The sequence below is a fragment of the Corvus moneduloides genome, chromosome 1, assembly GCF_009650955.1.
Source record: "Corvus moneduloides isolate bCorMon1 chromosome 1, bCorMon1.pri, whole genome shotgun sequence".
NCBI classification, from domain to species: Eukaryota; Metazoa; Chordata; class Aves; order Passeriformes; family Corvidae; genus Corvus; species Corvus moneduloides.
In genome coordinates, this window is record NC_045476.1 from 157100580 (window position 1) to 157106579 (window position 6000).

Consider the following 6000-nt stretch of genomic DNA (forward strand, 5'->3'; position numbering starts at 1 on the left):
GAAAAAAAACCACCCCCAAACAAGCACAGAACTCAAATCCCTGCAGTAATTCCATTGCATCTGCTTAAATCTCCTTACGTTACAGACGATTTTAGTGAAGTAAATTAACTTCCCTTTGCTTGTGTTTCCTTGTATTTTTGAAGACTATGAAACTGTTGAGAAGCAAATTGTCTTACAAACTCATGGGGACAGTTTCCAAACATGACTGGCAGAGCTGTTCATGTAGTGTTCCTGAGAGTGCACCCAAGTGGAGATGGAGATAGTTACTTTGCCATGGACCAACTTTAAGATCCATCTTTATTTTAATTTCTAAAATGGCAGATTAAAGGCTCACAAAGTGACTAGGATAGTCTTGAGGGGGAAGATCCAATCCACACGTGATCTGCTTTCTCAGGTGTGAAACAAAATTGAATTCTTTGCTTTTTGAGAAAAACTGCATGAAAAGGAAGGGTTAAAAATATTTGGATGTGGGGGACGTTTTCAGTGAAAGTGGTTTAGTTCCTCTGGTCCATTTATCATCTGAGCAGTGAAACATCACTGTGCTTATGAAGTTAGCTCTGCAGGACTCTGTACCTGTCAAAATTGTTTATCCATACTTGCCAACAACAGCAAGAAAAGCAGGAGGTGATGGTGAGTGAGTTGGACACATGGACTGAAGGTGCATGAGTCGAACCTCCTCACTGATGCAGAAAAAGAAAATGAGTGAGAAAAAGAACATTAAAGCATGAAGTGTCTAATCTTAGAGAGTTTAACGGTATGGTTCATTACAAAAAAAGAAGAATTTGCAGAATTTCTTCATGGGCAACTGAGTAGGTAGGTCTTGGTGGCCAGTTAGTCCTCATGCTGCCGAAGGTTCAGGAATAAATGCCAGCAGAAGCAGCTGCTGGGGGACATTGGCACATTAACATTATCGACCATGGGTAAATGATTGGGAATATTGCACTTAGATAATTGAAAACTGATGTGATAATCACTTATTAAGGAATTATTAAGGAACTTCTGAGTGCTTAGTATCATTATGTGAAAATATATAAAAAATTCTCAGCCTAAATCCAACAGAACCTTAAGCCTATGTGAGGGCTATTAGGGGAAAAAAAAAAAAAAAGAGGGGGGCGGGCAGAGAATTCAGATTTATAAAAAGAAACCCGTACACAATGAGCTGAAGGTTGTGCTTCTGCACTTCCTGCTCTGGGTGTGAGCAGAAGAGGAAATACCAAAATACCACCAGAAAAACTATTCCCACAGCATTCCCAACCTGGCTGAAACCAGAAAAGTTCTGACAGCCCTACAAAAAGGGGGTAAAACCCCACAACTGACCCAGTCTCAAGGATCTTACTCATTGGAAGGCCAACAAAATTTCCAAAGCTAGGAGGTTTGGGTAGACCTAGATGAGTCTCTATATTTCCCCTGACTCCTCATCTGTATTTTCTGTACTTCATGGATCATTGATGACATGTGACTCTTCTGCCAGCTTTGAGAGGAGCACATTTCTGCTGCAGCCAGTTTGATCACACCCATGACCGCAGACCATCAATTGCATGTTAAGGCAAGCAGGGCACCATGGCCCAGTCCAACTCAGGTGAGGGGTTCCTTGGCCCCCTTTCATTTTTTGACAATCAACCCAGTACAATGAGAGTACATCCTATGTACACAGCAAGAACTGACCTTTCAATGCATAAAATGCCACCAGTTTCAGTGTTGCCCCATGTTAATGATTAAAACTGAATTGCTGGAGATTCCCAGGCAGACAAGACCTTAGTTTGGTCTGGCTGCTCTAGTAAACCTTCCACTTATAGCAAAGAAAACCTTGAAGATGAGCAGCAGGATCACATTCAAAGGGTTGTACGAGATCGCTGGCACACCAAACAGTTAGTTTAAAACCTCAAATCTGAAAACTTTGCAAAGAACTTGGAAAATGGCTCTTTCCCTTTATTAGTGTAAGAAGGAAAGTATTCTGTCCTATTAACCTCCCAATATTTAAATATCAAAGTCTCTTGTTTGACATGCAGTACTGTACACTAGAATTCAGGACTTGTTCAATAATCTAAGAAAAACAGTAAAATTACTATAAAAAATAAAATTACGATAAAAAGCTGGTTTTCCTATAGATGTTTCCCTACATCTAAGCAATTCCTGAATCAAGTTTTTTCCCTACAATTAGAGAATCAAATCCCTGGACTGGGTCCAGTGAGTAGCTCAGGAATGTTCAGCACAACCACAGCCTCCAGCCACGGGACAGAACAAAAGTTGCAGCAGTGATGATGCTTTATCTTCCACAACTTACTCCAGCAACACTTCCATGGATGCCAATAATGCAATCTGCTTCAAAGAGGCCTGAAAAGAAGATTTTTTTTCTTTTCAAATTCTGAGTCACTGATTTCGAGACTGGTCAACTCATTGCAGTTGTGACTGTGGTTTAGCTAAAACCACCTAAGGCTGATAATGTCATCATGAGCTCTCACATCCAAAAATGAAGCTAAAACCTTAGCTAAGCCCCATGTCTGAATGCAGCTTTCCAGTTCATTCAGAGCAGCACAGCACTCAGCATTTTCCCTCCAACAACAGAAAGCCCCTTTCTGGCCTCCTGGCACATTGCTGCATGGAATACACTGTCACTCCTACTGCAAACTTATTTAAGAGACAATAGGGCAAATAGTTGGCACACAGATTCTTCTTAAAACTTAAATCTAGATCCACAATAAAATGTAAAAGGCCAAGGAAACATGTAAAGAGAATTAGAAAATGCTCATTTTTCTTTTAAAATTAATTTTTGCTGTGAGTGAGACGTTGCAATTTACAATGTGGGCCCCATTCTGCAAGTCCTTTCTTACATGAGCTCTTTTTAAACTCACTGAGGTTGTTTACTTGAGTAAAAGTTACTTACATGAGAAAGGACTCACAGAATCCAGCCTTCCATATTTTGCTACAAAGTTTACCTAGACATTATCTGGGCTGTGGAGCAGCGTGTGTTATTTTCAGGAAATAAAACTGGACTTCAGTTGTTTTTTTTGGAAAAAGTTCTGACTTCAGCTTCACCCATCTGCTTTTTGCAGTTTGCTCCGCAGCCACATTGAATGGATGGGCTCAGCCTTTGTCCCTGTCTCTGAGCTGCTCGTTACCAGCCACGCTCAGCCCCGACGCGCTGTAACTCACCAGGACGTGTGCAGTCTGAATTCCCATTCCAGATTTGGTCCTCAAGCCTAAGGCCATTATTCCACCTCAGACTAAAACATATTCTCCCATAGGCAGCTGAAAAAGAGCATGTTTCTTCAGGTTTTCTTGCCACAAAATGATAAAATAAACTGAAATAAAGAAATAATAATAAAAAGGAAATCCAATGTGCGGCAATCCTCAGAATTTTGGAGTCTAAGACTGTTGATCAGCATCCATAAATGTCCTGACCGGTGAGGAGACACAGGCACTACAACTGGAAAGAGAGCAGGAAGGAAAACCTACCATGTGAGCAAAGTTAAAAAAAAAGGGGGGGTGGGGGGAAGAGAGAGAGAAAAAGGTCTGCTCACTGGACAGCACTTGGGCTGATAGCAGGGATTTCAGGAAATCCAAACACTCAGACAGGAAATCTGAACACTGGATAAACATGCCATAATCTCCACAGATACAGTTAACGTGCAGTGTCCCTGTTAACCCCTTGCCTGCCCAGGGCTGAGCCTGAAATCGGATCTGTGTTATGAGACGCCTGGAAACACAAGCTGCCAGGGGGGCTCCACAGTCTGAGTGCTCAGAAGTCTGAGCGGCAGCCCTGCATTCAGCCCTGCCCTCTCTTTTTTGAACTCCATTGATTTCTACACAGTACTGCTTTAGTGAAAAAGTGCATAATTTTCCTCCTCTGACAAGGAGATGCACCCTGAGCCCCGCAGCAACCTGCCTGAACTCCTGTGTGCCACTGACTCTGGATACCTGGTAGTCCTGAGGTAGTTTTACCTGGTTCTTTTTCCACTCTCTTTTGCTGTGACACAAGATTTGTATAGCTGTCTGTGGGATATTTGCAGAGTCCCTGCCATGATTTACTCCACACTGGTGCAGTGGGGACCCCCTTTATGCCATTTTGTCAAGAAATCTAGTTCCATGGCGGAGGGGCTGGAATTAGATGACCTCTAAGGTCCCTTCCAACCCAAACCATCCTATGATTCTGTGAACCGAGGAACAAACTCTGCAGTCGCTAGCAAAATTAAGATGAAGCCTGTTCGGTTGGTTATTTTTGGAATTTAGAATTTGCTCTTTGTGTCTTGTGGCTCACTTGTCATCCTTAAAAATATCACTTTTAGGCTTCTTAATTTATTTCTTTTATATGATCTACCTTGGTTACACTATTATTGTAAAGCTCTTAGCTAGTTACAAAAGCAAGGAGAAGCAATAATATTGCATAGAACTGACCCCTTGCTCCCACAGATGTAATTAATAAAGTGAAGTTTACATGAGAGTTGCCAAATTTAAATTCACAGTATTATAAGCACACACACGCACACACAATTAAGCCCCTGCATGTTTGCAGAATGGGGACTTCACTGTGTTTTCTGGAGGTGGACAATTGCAGGCTTCTCTGCTTTCCAGAGGTTATGGACTCCTAAGGCGAGGGCCCACTCCCAAAAATGCTTCCTCTCTCTGAAACCTGACGTTTTGGGACAGTCCTGCCTAAACATGTTAGAAAGAAAACATCATGTCTTTAGATTTTCTGGTTCTCCTAAGACTTCCTAGAAATTAAAAAAATGATAGAAATTACTACCTTGAATTTCACTTGCTGGTGGAAGTAATTAGACACAGAGGTAATATCCACTGACTGGTGCCCTCGCTCAAGGCACTGGCAATCAGCTCATCTGAAATGGCCCCAGTGTAAGTCCCACAATGCAATACTACCTGTATCATTATATTAAGGTTCCTGCTAGGAACAAAATAGGACCACTATAGGAAAAGGCTTCCTTCAGCACCTTCTGCTACTTGCAGTGTGTTTCTGCTTATTATTTCAAAGACAGAAGCTCTGGCAAACCAGCATTTGTTACAGCATTCCCTGGAAGTGGCCAGGCTTGGACATCATGCCTGGATTATGGAGTCAGGTTGTGTTGGCGTAGGAAGCCTGGCAGCAGAACTGGGGTGGAAAAATGGGGCTTTGGGGCATCCCTTCCTCAGGAAACTCTCCTTTGGTCTCCAGCCTAATTCTTGATGACGAAAATATCTTTCAAGTCGTGGTCCTCATGTTCCCAGTCATTCTCCTACTACTTTTTAGAAAGTGTGAGGCTGGTGATGGAGGTCAGTCACTGTGTGCATGGTTGGAGCACTGGGTGGCTGCATCTGTGCAAAGAGGCTGGTAGAACAAATACTTGACTTTAGAGGCATGAAGTCATCTGCCTTGTCTAGCACGTGCTGCATGAAACAAGGACCAAATGGTTGCTTGATGATGTCAGGAGCAAACTGGTGGAAAAACAGGGAAAAATTAAAACATGTCAGGGTCGAACTTTATTTCTTTTCTTTCTTGTTCCATGTGCTTTGCCAGTGAGCTATTTCAGTTATTCACTTTTTTTCCATAGAAGTTCTTCTGTTGTCACAGTATTTTTCGCCTTCTCTTTTCTTGTATTTTCCCCTTAGCACCACTCTTTGCAGCAGCAAAAGGAAAGCAAAAAATAGAGAAAAGGTATAAAGTACAGCCTTTTCAGTATAACTGAAAAATGATTCAAAAAAAAAAAGAGAAAATAGGCATAACACTTCAAAATATGCATTTTGACCAAAAAAAAGCCTTTTAAGATTGAGAGACTTTTCATTGGAAAATATTCAAGCAGCTCTAGAAAAAAAAAAAGGAGCTGGGGGAATTGGGATAAAATTTATTACCACTAACATCTGCTGTAAATCAGTTAGAGTAGGCAAACATTCCCTACCAGGGCAGAGTTAGGTCAAGGTGAGAGGCGATAAAGCAATAATTAAAAAGACCAGCGTCCTCCAGCTACCTTCAATAGGCTATAAGCAGAAGAGCAAGTGCTTTCTGCTAGA

The 6000-nt window shown here is 41.8% G+C and overlaps 1 protein-coding gene and 1 long non-coding RNA gene across 5 annotated transcripts in view; one reads left to right on the forward strand and one right to left on the reverse strand.

The window, feature by feature from the left end:
- The window catches only part of LOC116455500, a 29027-nt gene extending 25870 nt beyond the window's left edge, over positions 1-3157 (forward strand). Inside the window, exon 5 of the long non-coding RNA XR_004244406.1 lies at positions 3054-3157. This is a non-coding gene — a long non-coding RNA (uncharacterized LOC116455500). The remainder of the gene's footprint in view (positions 1-3053) is intronic.
- The window catches only part of ASAP1 (ArfGAP with SH3 domain, ankyrin repeat and PH domain 1), a 153434-nt gene extending 150198 nt beyond the window's left edge, over positions 1-3236 (reverse strand). For all 4 annotated transcript variants that reach the window (XM_032133433.1, XM_032133409.1, XM_032133426.1 and 1 more), the window contains exon 1: positions 3154-3236. The gene's annotated coding sequence lies outside the window, so the exon portion shown is untranslated. The remainder of the gene's footprint in view (positions 1-3153) is intronic.
- Between the last annotated feature and the right edge of the window lie 2764 nt (positions 3237-6000).